Genomic DNA, 17398 nt, shown 5'->3' with positions numbered 1-17398 from the left:
CTGCGGACGCCCTTGGGTATGCTCAGAAGAAATAAAGAGCTCTGCTTCCTCAAAGACCTTCGCTCTGTTGCATTACGTAAAGGTTAGACATTCGTCGTAAGGCTCTCAGATTCCCAGCGTGAGATTAGCGCGGTTACAGAACAGAATAAATTTTTTGTTTTCTTTTTTCGTTTCCGAGTGTTTTGCATCGCACGGGGTTATATACCGCGGGGAAGTGGACTTCGCTTTTCAGTTGTTTTCTTAGTCGCCGTAGGCAATTTGGCTCTAAGCCGCTGCTTAGTTGCGTTAAGACTCGCTAGCCGAGGGGCAAATGAGTTAATCAGCGGTCATTTTGTTTTCTTGCTAAGGCCTCAAAGATTATAGGCTGCGCTACTATAGTAAAGCGAGTCATTGTGCGCTTTGATGCCACAGGATATTTTTGTGAATTCGTTTATCATCGTCATAACCCTTGTGGCCCCAGTCAAGTCCACACCGGGACCTCTGCCAATGACTTCCAACTGGCGCTGTCTTTCTACAGCCACGGCCTCACTGTCCCGAGCAATTTCCCAAGCTCTTCACTCCATGTGGTTCTCTGCTCTCTTTACGTTTCCCTTAAGTTGGCGTCCCTCCAGTAGACCATCGGTTCTCATTTCCGAGCATTATGTACCCCCACGCCTTTTCCTCCCTGATTCCAGCTAGAAATTCTACCTCAGTTTCAGGACCCCTGGCCTTGCTTTGCGAGATCACTGTGCCTTTGTTTTTAATCTCTTCGCTCACGTTGTCTCCATATGTGCTCGTAAATTTGTTTCACTTTAGGTTACAACTCGGTTGTATTTAAGTGCGAATGGCTGTAGCTTACATGTGAACACACACACGCACACACACACACACACCTAGCCGCCGCGGTGGCTTAGTGGTTATCCACCACCACCATATAGCATATGTCTCTGAGGTTGGAGGCTATTTATTTATTTACAAAATACTGCAGCCCGAGGGCCAAGCAGAGTGGGCAATATAACAACAGCCAAAGATCACACCAAACTTCAAAAAAAGAAAGAAAGAAAACAGACAAACACTACAAAACACCTGAATGATCAACATAAAGGCAGTCAGAAGTAAAAGGTTACTCGCGAGAGGTATTATTAACCGAGTGTCCGAGTGTTTCACTCGTGCCTTTGTTGAATCGGCGTTCGGAGGCGCGTCTTCGTTTCATTTCTCTATGCACAACCTGCGTCGAGGTCTAACGCTCACGATGACACACTAATGCTTTCTCCTTCACGGCATGTGCCCTCTGAATCTTTTTTAATACTAAACTACTACGCGGCAGGACTAGTCGATACTGCTTCTTTTGGTAGGATGGAGACACCCGTTGTCCGACTGAAAGATGGAATCACAGGGGTTGCGCCGACCCCTACAATAGACAGAAAGGTGCTAAACTTGATTCTGAAATAAGGGTTTGATGTGTGGAAGCAGTATTCAAAGGTCCCATGTTTCAAGGTCGCGGAGATGCTGAGTTCCGGAGAAACATTTTATTTGGCTAATGACCCCGTGATTCAAAATGGCTGATATCTCACCACCCTACCAAAGGAAGCTGTACCGAGGCAGACAGAACAATCGCAGCGCCGCCTATGCAGCGGAGGTGCAAAGCACCCAGCGCGCGCCACGTGGCCGCAGATGGAACAGTCGACGTGTAGGTGACGGGACGCAGCAAGATGCGGCAGTGTTGGCAGTGTTCCACGATGGTTGCTACTGCGGACAGCGAGGTCCCTCAATCGTGGTCGTTTCCCATACTCCGGGGCGACCAGCCCGTGGTCACAGCGAGGCACCAACCCTTGCTGCGGCGCAGCGTTGCCTCAGCTCCAGCTTCGACGAAAGCGGCAACAGCGACGGCTGGTTGGACGGCAGTGACCTCTTCGACGCTGGCAATTTCGGCAGTGGCTCGCGACTCGGGCTCGAACCGACGACCATTGGAGGTGCGACGTGGCCACTCCTTGGCGGCTACCGGCCGGCATTCGGTTCCGCGAGGCCATCGACGACGTCTAAAGATGACGAAGAGATCGTCGTGTCCGAGTGCGTTCCTGCTCGACAGAGTGCGTCCCAAAAACTGCGTCGTATATGTGCCCGGTTCCTCGGGGCTGGTTTGGCACCCACGGACCGTCTGGCTTGACACATGGGACTAATACCCTGTCGCTGAATTCTTCACACTCTCGGGGGACTGCCGTAGCCGGTATACTACTCGATTCGTTGACGCTGAGTTCGTACATTATCTTTGCGGAGACGAGGAGTTGAGGAAGCGATGTTGCGAATTATCTTCTTTTGTATTCTTTCATCTTGATTTCCTTGAAATGTACCAAGATTATTGATAAATGATGGTTTATAACGTTTACTTTCATTGTGTTGGCATACATTGCTTGAAAGGGGCCCGAGAGCCTTTTTCGTGTATTGGATTTTATATTATTTAATGTCTGAACGGTGGCTGGGTGTGCGGTGGCTCAGTGGTTACGGTGCTCGGCTGCTGACCCGAAAGACGTGGGTTCGATCTCGGCCGCGGCTGTAGAATTTCGATGGAGGTGAAACTCTGGAGGCCCGCGTTCTCTCCTCCATACGTTCCCTCACGACTCGTTTTGGTTTATTGGTTTATTGGGGTTCAACGTCCCAAAGCGACTCAGGCTATGAGGGACGCCGTAGTGGAGGGCTCCGGTAATTTCGACCATCTGAGGTTCTTTAACGTGGACTGGCATCGCACAGTACACGGGCCTCGAGAATTTGGCCTCCATCAAAATTCGACCGCCCCGGCCGGGATCGAACCCGCGTCTTTCGGGTCAGTAGCCGAGTGTCATAACCACTGTGCGATGTCAGTGCACGTTAAAGAACCCCAGGTGGTCTAAATTTCCGGAGCCCTTCACTACGGCGTCCCTCATAGCCTGAGTAGCTTTGGGACGTTAAACCCCCATAAACCACTGAGCCACCGCGGCGGCCCTGAGGTCTCGATCGCAATGTCCACTGTGAGACTCGGTTACTACGCCCTTCCCTAAAAATATTTTAAATGCGAGAGTTTTTTCACGACGTTTGATTTTTTTTTATGCTCGCGTCCGGTTCGTAAACAGATGAGAGAGACTGCTTTTAAAAGAGAAATCGGGCTTCGTTTCCTTTTCTGTTCCCTTCAGCAGCTCAGCCTATATACACATGCGCGTACGGAATCGCGGACGCTCACTGAATGATACACGGGCAGGAGCCACTGCTCCTCCTACATCGCTATGCACTGCATTCGACCTTTCTTCGCTTGCAGTACAGAGCGGCGTCGTCCTAAAGTCGGGTGGTAGGCACTCGTAATTCGCCCGCGGATCGTGCAACACTTGCGGCCGCTACCCATTCTGTGACAAATCGCAAATTACAGGAGTGATCGCTAGAACGTGCACAGAATGCTCGTAGTCATGTGCGTCCTGCGTCCGTGTGACGAGGTCGCGTGAGGTGCACCAAAACCACGAACGCTCATCCCAGCGCCCTTTTCAGACTGCGGCGTAGTCAAATCGTCAGCCTTCTGCAGCGCTGTTCGCGCTTTCCAGTAGCGTTTGACGCCACCAGAGTAGTTGTTGGCGGTAGTTTTCGTCTAGCGACAGACCTCGATGCCTGCGTCCTGGCGACCATTGAGTCACCGCCCTACACACTACACCGGGCAAAAATTCAGGGGGGCGCTTTGTTGACCTAAAGCGCGGAGAGGCGAAAGCTTTAAGCGCTGTGTTGCTGCTAGTGTCACCGATGTGTGGCTACGATGTTAAGCTTCGCTTCTGAGTGTGGAACGCGATAGCGTCTTGCAACGCTGCCTGGGAGTCCAGAGAACGCCATCGCCCGTTCGGCTCTACGTCTTGCTTGTCAGTAAATTGCTTTTTGAGGAAAGGAAATGTATCTGTCTCGCATATCTCGGCGGACACCTGAACCTCGCTTAAGGGAAGGGAGGAAAATTGGAGTGAGTGAAGACACCGTATTCACTAGACGCGCCTTTGTTCATTCCAAACCATCGAGCTGGCATGGCGGAGTGGTTACCGTGCTCGTCTCGCACACTGGAGACCCTGGTTCGATAACCGAACACGACCAAATTTCTTCTCGGTTTTATTTATTTACCTGGTCTGACTAGAAAGCTTAATTAGGCCAGTTGGTTAATTAAGCAGTGAACTCAGTCCCACTTAGAGCATCACTATACGATCCCTTTAATTGGTTGCATGGTTACTAGCCAAAGTACAATTTGCCCTGTTTGAAATCCGCGCACTGTGACGTCACGACCATTTCGACCAATTGAATAGCGTGACATTTCTGTCAACAGCTCCTGCTTACAACGATGAGGCATTAAAGGCTTCCGCCTTAAAATTCAGGGGGCACTTTGACTGTCTAAAGTGCGTGGAGGCGAAAGCGTTTTCCGTACCACTTTGCCTGCCTCTATGGCACTGGTGACGTCACCACTGGATGACGTCACACCTGATCACTGACTAATTGATAAGTAATAGGTAATTACTAATTAATGACTAATTATTAATTACTGACGCCTAAGCTTTCGCCTTTAGGAGTGCAACACGCCAGCGTGTTGCAACGCTGCCAGGGAGTCCAGGGAAAGCCATCGCCCGCTCGGCGCGATGCCTTGCCCGTTGGAAACACCTTTGAACGCAACGCATTTTTGAGGAAAGGCAATGAGGCAATAATTCTCTGCCATCTCGGTGGACACCCGAACAGCACCATAGAGGAAGGGAGAAAGAGGGGCCGTAATGAAGAATGTGAAGATTGTGTTTGAGGAAAGCAACTTACGCAGTAACTGTCTCACATATCTCGGTGGACACCCATAATCCGTTTGATGACGTTAGCTGCGTTCGTCTAAGAGTCACCCCAGGACTTGGATGTAACGCCGGACGTACGGGAGAAGGAGCCATTAAAGGCTTTCGCCTTAAAATCGCAGCGCCTCCTGGGTAGCGCAGGCTGCCGTGAGTGCGAAGTACCCCCGTCTAGAACTCTGTAGTGCGAGGAAAACGATATCCACGCGAACCTTAACAAAGGGGCAGCAGTAGATAGAGCCTTTCCCCAATCATTCCAAGCCACGTCAGTCTCCACGCGGAGGTGAAAAGTACCCAGCGCACGCCACGTGGGTTTGTGACGCTAGCAGGCAGAACAGGCGACGTAGAAGCGATGCAACGCAGCAAGGGGCGACGGTGCTCCACAACGGCTGCTACCATGGACAGCGAGGCGTTGCATGAGCGACCGCTGCCCGTGTGCGAAAGCGACCTGTCCCCTGGTGACGGCGAGGACTCAGCTCGTGCTGAAGTACACCTTTCCCTCAGCTTCGCCTGCTACTTAAAAGGCAACGACTACGGCGGGTTGGACGGCAGTGACCTCTTTGACGCCGGCTATGGAGGCAGCGTCTCTCCAGACTCCGGTCCGACGTCGTCAACCTTTCGAGGTGCGACGCGGCCGTTCCTTGGTTGCTGCCGTCCGTGGTTTCGGCGACGTGGAAGCGAAGCAACGCAGCAAGAGGCGACGGTGTTCCACGACCATATACAGCGAGGTCTCGCCTACGCGGCCGCTACCAGTCTACCAGGGCGTTTAGTTCCGTGGCGACGGCGAGACCTCGGCCCCTGCTGAGGTTCAGCGTTACCTGAACGCGCACTTCGTCCGTCACCGACGTGGCCGTGCCTTGGTGGGTGCTGTCCGTGGCTTCGGCGATGTGGAAGGGATGCAACGCAGGAGGACGCCGCCGCCGACCAGTCCGCTGCTGATGGTAAGACCCCATCCTCTCCTGAGGTAGTACAGCGCAATGCTGCACTGACTTCCGACAGCAGCGTCAACAGCGACGACTGGTTCGACGGTGGCCATGGTGACAGCGTCACAGGCTCGCAACCGATGACCTTTTGTGGTGCGACGTGGGCGCTCCTTGGTGTGATCTGTCCGTCCTGCGGTCCTCCCAGGCCATCGACGGTGGGCCACCGATGACGAAGTGATCGTTGTCTCCGAGTGCTTTGCTGCTCGACAGAGTGCGTCGAGAAACTGTGTGGCGTGATGTGCCCGGTTCCTCAGAGCTGGTTTGGCACCAACTGACCGTGCTGCATAACACATGGGACTAATGGCTGTCGCTGGACTCTGCGAACCCTCGGTGGACAATGCCGCTGGCGGTAGAATACTCGATCCTTTGATCAGCGCGTACATAGCGCTGTGCGTGTAGTTTTGGGGAGACGAGGAGTTGAGGGAATGGTGCGAATTTTTTGTATTCTGTCTTGATTTCCGTGAAATGTATATCATTCCCTGACGTAGTAAATATTTGTTTATAACGTTTACTTGCACGTTCTATCTTACGCATTGCCTGAAAGGGGCCCGAGAGCTTTTTTCGGGTATTGGCTTGTATATTATTTAGTGTCTGAACGTTGGTGCGTGCACCCACTATGAGCGCGTATAACGTGGATTTCCCCGCAATTGCCAATTAGATAGCCGCAGGAATATGATGCCCTGAGCCCTAAATTGATGCTTGGTACAAATGAATATAGTTTCCACCTCACCTCCATGCATGGAACAACTGTGGCAGTTTATTGGTTGCGGCGTTTGGTTGCTGTGCCCGAGAACGCGGGAAGAAATCCTGGCCGCTCCGGCCGCGTTTAAATGGAGGCGTAACGCTCAATACGACCTTGCGCAGAAGCGGTGTCTGTGTCTGTGCATGTCACCTCAGTGGTCGAAATGATCCATCCTGTGCGGCTGATCTTTCCTCTTTCACTCCTTCTATCCCCTTCCTTCAAGGAGTGGTTGTGGTGATCCCCGAAGATGAGATATTCTGGGTCTTTTTAATGCGAAGGGATTACTATATAGTCACATTACGATAAATGCCAGCGGCGCGCGTGCGTGTGTGTGTGAGAGAGAGAGAGAGAGAGAGAGAGAGAGAGAGACCTGGTTAGAGAAGCGAAAGCAGTGGTGTATCGTGCGTGCGGCTTGGCGTCTGTAACGTTGTGTGCGTTCCGGACACGATAGGCAGAGCGCCCGCCCTGCCAACCTGATCGCGTATTTGCTCGCCCAGTGAAAACTGCGGCCTATTCCTGCAGTGTCACGTGTCTTCAACAACGTTGCCAGCGCTAACGAATGCAGGCCACATCTCTCTCACCGCCCAAAGTACCTCAAAGCGCGATTCAGGCGTCCACTGATCCAGGGAGCCTGTTTATGCGTACATACATTCAACTCATCGCAGTGTAAAACTTCAACGCCAACGCCAATGAACACAATGAACGCGTTTCTACCACAGCGTTGTCAATGTCAACGCATGCAGCGCCAATCTGTCACTACCGCCACGTAGCTTAAAGCATGACAGAGGTGTCCACTGTCGCTGGGAGCCAGTTCTGCGCCTTTCCTTTGCTTTCGAAGCTCTCGCTCTTCGGTTTCGCAGCTTAAAGTGCGACTGAGGTGTCCACTTTCCCAGGGGGTCAGTTATGCGCCTTTCCTGTCATTTGCTTTATCTGAAGGTCAAATGAAGGTGAAATCTCCAGACACGGTGACCTTGACTGTATTGAACTAAGCGACTCTCTCGACCATCTGCAGCTGATCGACTTTCAGGGCTGTGCAGCGGAGGCTCCCACTCCTCTTTGTTGGGATTCGTTATGTTTGCCGCTGCTGTTTGCTTTTGGCAAGCCCATGTAGTGCGATATAATTGAAAAATACGGGAGCGAGTACTAGAACGAGCACAGAATGCTCGGGAAGTCATGTGCGGCACGCAAAACGACGAACGCCGAGCCGAGCGCCCTTTTATTGCGAAAGCAATACTACGCCAGGTGTCGCCTCTTCGCGGTACCGCAGCCTACCCTTCACGGTCGGAGGTCGGTCATGTGACTACTGACGTCATACCAGAGCGAGAGATGGGGCACCAAGTCGGCTCTTCAGCGCGCCGCAGCTAGACTTCGCGGCCGAACGACAGTTGGCGGTCGGTAATGTGACTACTGACGTCATACCAGAGCGAGAGATGGGATACCAAGTCGGCTCTTCAGGGCGCCGCTGCTAGAACTTCGCGGCCGGTCTACCACCTGCGAACGGCGGCAAGCGATTGACGTCATACAAGTTGCAAGAGCTTGCAGGCCTTGCTGCGGTGATCGCTATCGGATGTAGAGAAAAGTAGCGCCTGCTCGCCGGTTCTTCGGAATAGCTATGGAAGACTTCGGACGCTGGGGCACCAAGTCGGCTCTTCAGCGCGCCGCAGCTAGACTTCGCTATAAAAAAAATAATCTGAGAATGAATAAAAGTTTGGAAACGTCTAAATATGGCCTTTAATTTCTTGGGTACACACGGACATTAGCAATGTGCACCACCCATAAGCGAAACACATAGCGTAGCCAAGGGAATATTGCTTTCTCAATTACCCAGGCTTAACCAAAGCTAAGCCTTAGCATTTTTTTTTTGCCTTAGTTCGGAGTGTGGTCTAGTCAAGTCGCCGGCCTGTTACGATGCTGTGCGCGCTTTCTATAGCAGTATAGCTTTTGTCGCGACCCTAGTTGCTGTCGGCGGCAGTCCCGTTTAGCGACAGACCTCGATGCCAGCGTCCTGGCGACCATACAATCACCTTACGCGATATAACAATCGCAGCGCCACCTGGGTAGCGAAGGCTGCCTTGAGAAGAAGAAATCGACCTCTATGCGGGTCCCAACAAAGAGGTAGCAGAACCATTCCAGGACACGTTAGTCTCCACGCGGAGTTGAGAAACACCCAGCGCGTGCCACGTGGGTTTGTGACGCAAGCTGCAGACAGAACAGGCCACGTAGAAGCGATGCAACGCAGCAAGGGGCGACGGTGTTCCACAACGGCTTCTGGCATGGACAGCGAGGCTTGGCATGCGCGACCGCTGCCCGTCTGCAAAAGCGACCTGTCCCCTGGTGACGGCGAGGACTCAGCTCGTGCTGATGTACGTTACCTCAGCTTCGGCTGCTACTTAAAATGCAGCGACTGCGGCGGGTTGGACGGCAGTGACCTCTTTGACGCTGGCTATGGAGGCAGCGTCTCTCCAGAGTCCGGTCCGACGCCGTCAACCCTTCGAGGTGCGACGCGGCTGTTCCTTGGTGGCTGCCGTCCGTTGTTTCGGCGACGTAGAAGCGATGCAACGCAGCAAGAGGCGACGGTGTTCCACAACGGCTGCTACCATGGACAGCGAGGCCTGGCATGTGCGACCGCTGCCCGTCTGCAAAGGCGACCTGTCCCCTGGTGACGGCGAAGACTCAGCCCTTGCTGATGTGCGTTACCTCAGCTTCGGCTGCTACTTAAAATGCAGCGACTGCGGCGGGTTGGACGGCAGTGACCTCTTTGACGCTGGCTATGGAGGCAGCGTCTCTCCAGAGTCCGGTCCGACGCCGTCAACCCTTCGAGGTGCGACGCGGCCATTCCTTGGTGGCTGCCGTCCGTTGTTTCGGCAATGTGGAAGCCATTCAACGCACCAGGGCTCCGCCGAGTTCCATGGACAGCGAGGCCGCGCATACGCTGCCGCTGCCCGTCTGCTAGGGCGATCAGTCCCGCCGCAACGGCTAGACCTCGGCCCCTGGTGAGATGCAGCGTTTGCTTGAGCGATCCTTCGGGATGCGTCGTGGCTGCTGTCCGTTGTTCGATCCTGCATAGCCGTCGACTCTGCTGCCAACGGACAGCGGTGATACAAGTCCGGTGCGGGGGTGAAGCATGTCCTTTACTGCCCGTCGCTACGTGGGCACAGAAGTCGAACGGCGCGGCATATTGTTCCATCTGCACTTGAAAGACAGCACCCTGGACTCGATGATACCTTCGGGGAGTTCCATGGCAGCGGCAACGTCGCCCTCTGTGCCAGTCGCACGTAGCAGGCTCATACAGTGTACTACATTGACTGAGAGGGGCTCTGTGTTGTATTCTTGAATGATTGTTTGATGCTGCGTTAGATGCGATATATGCCGCCTTAACGTCACTAATATGTTATGCGTTATCGAATAAGATTAAAGTTTGTTCGTCAAGTTTTGTGCAGGTTGTATGTCTGTTCTTCGCGTCGTCGCTGCATAGCTGACGACGTCGACGGTATGCTTGTTTTGCGATGAGGCCGGTACGAAAGACCTTTTTCGACATAGTGGCGCGTATATTCTGTAATGGATGAACTGCCGCTGGATATCCAGACATGAGTCGTCTGATTTCGCCACACGTGGTATCTCAAGCCACCCTTATATGACGGGCATTTCTGCGCAACTTCTCATTTCGTCACGATAGGTATGTGGCGCTCGTAGCCGAGAATTGTTGCGCGGTGCAAATAATAAAAAATTGGTAGATAAGACTGCTTACGTCTAGCATTGTATGTAGTACAATTGCAGCAGGTACAGATGAACATATACAGCTTGATTGCACTGTGGGGCCACCTGGAGTCGGACGCTGGGTCGGACGCTGGAAATCGGTTTTTGAGGATAGGAATTGGGGCAGTAATTGCCTCACGTCTCGTAATTGTCTCACCTGAACAGCGCCCTAAGGGAAGGGATAAAGGAGGGAATGAGATAAGGAAGAAAGAAGTGCCGTAGTGGAGGGCTCCGGAGTGTTTAATCTGGGGATCTTTGAAGTGGATCTTTAACGTGCACTCAAGAGAGGGGTGTCGCTTCGGCGGACGCGGTTGTTGCGACGCGCATCTGTTCTTTCACTCTTTCCTCCCATGTCTTTCAACTCCTCTGTCTGCACGTGGCAGCGATTGTGGCTCGGCTCGAGCCAGTTGGCAGAACCGTGCAATTTCCTTTTCATCCTTCTTTCAGTCGCAATGACAACGTGCACTGACATCGTACAGCACACGTGCGCCTTTTGTTTCGCCTCCATTGAAACTCGGCCTCTGCGGCCGGCTCCGAACTCGGCAACTCCGGCTAAATAGCCGAGCACCCTAACTACTAAACCACCGCGGCGGGCCGGACGCTGGCAGGGGAAAATCTTGATCCACATGCCCAAGCAATGCATGGTGGTCAGGCACAGATGCGTTGGCCACGATATACGCGCGACCGAAGCGTCAAAAGATGTTCTGATATCCTCCGAATTTCGTGTCATAGAAGACGGACGGTGGGCCTTGGCTGTTGTGCTAATGGAACATATAATGCTTTCGCATTAATAACGTTGTACAACATGGTATCTGCTGCATCCGCGCATGGCGGTCTGTGCACGCGTTCTGTAGAACGCTACTGTGCGTTCTATGCGACGCCGGTTGCAACGCTTGCGTTTCATGCCGCGTTGCTATTTCCGCCCGCCTTCCCCCGCTATTATATCCGCCGCCGGCAGGATCCTGCCGAGTGCGTGAAACTTTTATCCGCCGCGGTGGCTCGGTAGTTATGGCGCTCGGATGCTGACACGGAAGACGGGGGTTCGATCCCGGCCTCGGCGATCGAATTTCGATGGAGGTCTGTGTATAATGCGCGATGTGGTCGAAATTTCCGGAGCCCTTCACTACGGCTTTTCGGAGCCCTTCACTGCGACGTCCCTCATAGCCTGAGTCGCTTTGGGACGTTAAACCTCCATAAACCAAACCTGGCAAGGATTTCTCGAATGCCGCCTTTTTTATTATAGCTGTCAGTGATCGAAAACTTCCCTCAGCTCCTCGAAAACTTTCCCTCTCACCTAGTCAATGCTACGTCGCTGGAGGAAAAGCCCACTAATGGCGTTTTATGTATAGTAGTATAGAACTAAATGGCTGGAGAGGAATGAGCGCAGTTCTATAATCGACATCGCTGTCATGATGCAGCTTTGTTATCATCAGCCAGACTACGCTCACTGCAGGGCAAAGGCCCCCTTGTCGAAGTAAATGTTGGTTCATCAAGATTTGACCGTGCTAGGAGGGCGTCCTTTCTCCGCGACGTCGCTGCCGACGGTGACGCGATAAAAAAAAAAAAAAAAAACTCTATAGCTATGGGGCCGGGACAAAACCTTTTTTCGCCATATTGGCTTGTAGTATATTGCACAATGGTTGAACGGCGGCGGGGATAAAAACTCGAAAGATTGTTTTTTCAGCTGAAGCGTCTTATCTCACGTCAGTGTATATGGCGCCGATTTCTGCGTAGCTACCAGTTTCGTCGCTGTAGGAATGTGGCGCGCTTAGCCGAAAATTGTTGCTCGATACAAATCCAATAAAACACTATGCACTTGACGCCCACGCATAACGCGTTCTAAATTTCATTTCGGCTTGCGCAGCATGAGATAAGGCGCCGGCAGCGTGATATTATTATGTAGTCTTGGGTGCCTATGTAATATAATCACCCCCAGGCGGGCCCCGTCATGGCCCGTCCTCGCAATTTTCTGGCGCGTTTGAGAGAGGCTTTCATCCCGTTAGTTGCGTGCACTGCTATAGTAGCGGAGGTTCAAGTGAATCTGGTGTCTGTTGTATGTTATGATATGGTACGATACGGTATGGCGGGATTAACGTCCCAAAGGATCATCTGGGATTTGAGGGGCGCCGTACTGGAGGGCCCCGGAGTGATTTCGGCCAGCATAGCGCAGGGTGTGTGTTCTGTGCATTTCGCCTCCTTATAAATGGTGGCATTCGATTCCGCGACCTTCGATCCCGCGAACAATTGCCTAATGTCGCAGCCACTCGACCACCGTAGCGGGTTGTGATCGAGTGTCTGAAGAAGAGGGAAGAAAATACAGGAAAGTATGGGAGTACACCGGGGTTTCTGTTCGTATTTGATTTGCAGGACTACCATGCGCCACCTTTTCTTGGTCCTCTCGGAAAGCGCTTAGTATGCTGATGAATGCATTATTTTCGTGCTCATGTGAACGGCGAAAGTGAATGCGGCGTGTGAACAGTGCTGACGTCTTGTTTGGTTCTCGATGAGTGGTGTTTTGTTTATGGTGGTTTAACGTCCCAAAGCGACTGGGGCTATGAGGGACGCTGTAGTGAAGGGGCTCGGGAAATTTCGACCACCTGGCGTTCTTTAACGTGCACTACATCGCACAGTACCCGACCGTCTATAATTTCGCCTCCATCGAATTTCGATGGTGTTTGTGTATTATTTGCGCATATTCCGCGGCGGTCAGCTACCCTGTCGCAGATTGCACTAATCAGAGAGCAGGCTGTCCTTTTTAAGCCTGCTATTTCTTGGCTACACGGTGGTGTTGCGGTGTGGGGCGAAGGTTTTAAGGAAAACAAGGGGGGGGGGGATTTTATAGTGTAGGGTTTAATGTCCCAGAACGGCTCATCGGCTATGAAGGCCGCCGTAACGAAGGACACCGAATTAATTTAGACCACCTGGGGTTCTTTAACGTGCACTGACATCATGCAGCACACGGTCGCATTTTCGTTTCGCCTCCATCGGCACGCTGTCGATATCGAACCCGAGTCCTCCTGCTCAGTATGGCTAAGCGCCCTAAACACTGAACTACCGTGGGATCAGCCTTAAGTTGTTGGCGAGATTAAGCGAGTTTAACCTTCATTATGTCGGAAATTCTCCATCTGTGTCTCATAAATGTTACCTGCCGCGTGCGACCTGTATATATGTTAATATGTTAATATGTAAATAGATTTACCGCCCAGTGTACCTCTCCCCTGTCCTTTCTACTATCCCCTCACCTCTTTCATTTCATTTCTACACACTGCCTGCTATCCCTTTATTTCCGCTGCCCCAGCTCAGGTGCTTCCAGCAGTGATGGCAGGTGCCGGGGCTAGCAACAATCTTTTTCCTTCCATTTATCATGTAATAAAATCACTTACTACTACTGCTACTTCCCAGAAGGTCAGTCATCACAGAAAACTTCAAAAGTAGCTTCATTTGCTACCGCATGCTTCGTAATTCGTGGACATCACGAAACACAGATTCATCCAAGAAAGGGATGGCGCAGCTGTTGCGTCATCATATTGCGCGCGCGCGTGTGGTGCGTACGCAGCGCTGAAGGGAGGAAGGAGGACGGACGGACGTGCCTTTGCACGCGGCCAGCTTCCTTACCGCTGCGCGGCGTCACTGAGGCTTATAGCGCAGGGCTGCCCCCATGACAGATGCGTCGACGGACCGTTAAGGCGAAAAAAGGAAAGCGCTCGCTGCTGCGCTCTGCTTCGTCCGCCGTTCTCCGCTCGTCCGAGGCGCTAAGATTCGCGTAGGCGTCGCCGCCCTAAAGGGCATGCACTGGCTCAGGCCTTCGATTCCCTTGGAACTTCTTTTTCCTTCTTGGCCCTCTCCCACATCGCTCCCGCTCTACCCTTCCTTTCATTCGAGGAATCTCATCTCTCTCTCTCCCCTCCTCCTCCTCCTCCCCATCCTCTCTGTCCCAACCCGCCCCGACTATGATCCTTCTTCGTTCGAAGAACCGCACTCGGTAAAAATGTTAACCCTCTCTTCCTCCCCTGCCCCCGTTTATTTGCTCGCCTTATACTCTTCCCCTATTGTCCTCTTACGCTCCATGGACAGGGGAGCGAAGAGTTTCGAGGCAATACACTTTGTTGTTTTCCGGAAAAAAATCCTCGAGTGTAGTGCGCAGCAGCTGTGTGTTCGATACGCGTAACATATGGACCTGAATTTATTGAGGAAAAGAAAAAAATAGGAACGTTTTCGCGAACGTTTGCTCGGTGTATTGTTGATGATGGTGCTTCGGCACACTGGGCTTGTCGCACTTAGTGCGTGTGTCTGTTTGCGCTCGTTGATTAATGAACCAGCCAGCCTAGATCGGTTCGTGTACGTTTTAACGTCCTCTAGGGTAGATCGAGAGTTGAAAGATAGTTTAGCAGGTGGTTTCGCATTTGCTTGATGGCCTTATTTTCTTTCCTGTCACGCCCGGTGTTCTAGGAGGAAGGCAGGGGTGGTCCGAAGTGGGAACTGAGTAGAAAGATTTTTCTCGTTCACTGAATTAATTTATCGTTTCCGTAAAAGTCTGAAGGCAATACGTAAGCGGGTGACGGGCCATGGATGGAGTTAGGGTAAACACATGAATAATGAAAAGGGCAATGTAAAGAGAAAAATCAAGTGCTACAAACAATATATCCCTATATTAATAAATGAACGCATCCATAGGAAGATAAGTGACAGAAAAATATATCAGAACAATGCGGGCGTCTGTACTACGAATTGAACCTTCTCTTTCTGCAGAACATGATGGATTTCACGTTCCAAGAGTAGTCACAAGAGTGGTTGTGTAGGCTCTGGTTGAGTGGTCCACTCGCTCCATCTGGTAGGGTCTGAGGAGGAGGTGGTTGTATGAGAGTGCCTGTGTGGTTATAGAATGGGCGGCTGTGCATTGTGCGTACTTTTTATTGATTTTTCTGTCGTTGGGAGGGGCGAAGGTAGCCACGTCTGTGTAAACATTTTGGTGCGCCGGGGTGACCTACAATTTGTAGCGTACGATATGCGATGTCTGTCGAGTGTGTGTGTGATTTCGGCGAATTAATGTCACGACGTGTCTCTTGAGGCTGTCTGACGGCAAAGGCAATGGGATCAGATTTGCGTTAGGTTTCTTATTTCGGAGCGTCTGCTTCCCGCGTGCTTCACTGCTTGCTTGCGAACAATGCTGAAGTCGAAGTCCTCTGTCGAAAGGACGTTAGGCCTTAGATTACACAAAAGTCAATAACACATATAGCTCACTCCATTTATTGTCACATCTAACGCGATAGCGTTAAGGTGCTCGTATCGCAGAAAATCCAGCGTCGCCGTCGTGGACCGTGAGCGAAAAATCCACGAAAATCCCCAGAAAAGCAACCTATAGGAGGCAGGTGGGCCCCGTATGCCAAATACCCTTGTGCCTTCATCACAGCCTGCCCACCGGATTGTGAACAAACTGCGCATCGCGGCAGACGGCAGTTAAATTAATTATTGGTCGTGAGCGGTTGCTAAGAGCAACCTGGTTCGCGCAATTCCCGCCTGAGGCAGCACCTACCACTCCTGGCGCAGTGGCGTCTCGCTTAACCGCTGCACCACTGCGCCAGGAGTGGTATGAGGACTTCCATGCAGGGATCTATGAATGCTAAGTACAGAATGACGAATTCTGTACATGTGGGCATTAACCCGTTGAAGATATCGCGTCATGCCCTTAAGGCGGAGTCTAAGTGTCCCCTCCATTTTTTTTTGTCTTTTTAATATGTACAAAAAACAAGGTCGGGGCGATAGTCTTGTCAGTTAGTCTCGTTTACTCTTTGTACCGAGAAAAGAAACCGAACTCATCCAAATCTCTCGACTTCACTTCAGGGATAACGCTGAGAGAGAACGTTTTGCTTTAGCGGGGATACCGTGCCATCCCGAATGACGTCACCGGCCGATAGCGCGAGAAATACATACTATTAATAACGCGTTCTTAGAAAAGAAATTTAATCAAAACACGCAAAATGCTGTGGAAATGGTCACGTGATGCCGAACTCTAATTTTTAGAAGAAATTACACCATGCTAGCAGAAAATCGTTTAGTGCTCTTCTTATGAAGCCGTTCGCTACAGTAATTTAGACTTCATTTAAACGGGAGAATTAAAAATAACACTGTAGGCCTCCATATCCGCACAAATATCCGACAGGTGCTGTGGCATCCTGTATTTACCTACGCCTGCTTTTTTGAGCCTTAAACATCTTTTGAGCCTTTTTGAGATTTAAACACAAACTCGCTTACAGTTTGAGAGGGCGAGTTGAGTGAACGAGGAGGGGTGAGAAGCTCTTTCTCTAGTTATTTATAGAAACACGGCAGGCGAGTGCACTTCTTAAGCAGGTAGGGTTACATAAAACGCTTTAGTAGTTCCAGCGAAGTATCCTCACTTTCGAGAAGCTAAAGTTATATAAAATGCGTCAACAAATACCTTTCGACCGCGAAGATAGGCGAAGTGGGAACAGAGTGAATAAACCTTTACGTTACGGCACACGCAGCGTGCCGAAGTCATTGAACCAATTTTCTTTAAATAGCGAGCAACCTTCCAGGGAAAGGTTCGTGTTTGAACCGAGCTCGCAGACACTGTACCTGCGAAAAGCCGATCGATGACTTTATGACCGCGTGCGTTCTGCGTAAGCCGTTGCGCACTCGCTACGAAATATTGCACAAAAATAGCAGGTACAGGAAAAAAGAATCGCGCACACAAAAGAATCCAAGCAAATGGAATCTGAAGTTCTTAATAAGCACTAAAATTCTATTGATTGGACCCCAGCGATATGATTCGGAGGGCGTTGTCCGTTCGCTGAGACCGCCACTTGAAAAGTGGTGCTCAGTCAGGCTTATTTTCTTTGTTCTCTTTCACTTTAATCTAGCTGTTCTTGCAGCCCACTTTATTATCGAAACTGGACAGTACAAAAGGCTGCACTTCGTACAACCCTCAGGTGTTCTTATTTATGGGTAGGACCAGCAAAGGGCTGTCGACCACGCCTTTTCTTTTTCTGCGGTACAAACACAATCATGTATGCATGTTAAGTATGCAAAAGCCTGTGGTTATTCTTTACAATATCGTACTATTGGATTTGCCTGAATAATTTATCGGTTGGATTTTGCGT

The 17398-nt window shown here is 51.3% G+C and overlaps 1 protein-coding gene across 12 annotated transcripts in view; it reads left to right on the top strand.

Annotated features, from left to right (window-relative positions):
- unc-104 (kinesin family member unc-104) overlaps nt 1–17398 on the top strand; it is a 107927-nt gene that overhangs the window by 29564 nt on the left and 60965 nt on the right. For 3 of the 12 annotated variants that reach the window (XM_089574360.1, XM_089574359.1, XM_089574357.1), the window contains exon 1: nt 8400–9517. The exons of 2 other annotated variants lie outside the window; for them this stretch is intronic. The gene's annotated coding sequence lies outside the window, so the exon portion shown is untranslated. Of the gene's footprint in view, nt 1–6969; nt 9518–17398 lie in introns of those variants that run through there. 7 more of the 12 variants (XM_089574358.1, XM_089574353.1, XM_089574350.1 and 4 more) reach the window with 7 other exon arrangements.

Source organism: Amblyomma mixtum, chromosome 2 (assembly GCF_055824585.1).
Source record: "Amblyomma mixtum isolate Tamu chromosome 2, ASM5582458v1, whole genome shotgun sequence".
Classification (NCBI taxonomy): Eukaryota; Metazoa; Arthropoda; class Arachnida; order Ixodida; family Ixodidae; genus Amblyomma; species Amblyomma mixtum.
This window is presented reverse-complemented; position numbering and strand designations above follow the sequence as displayed.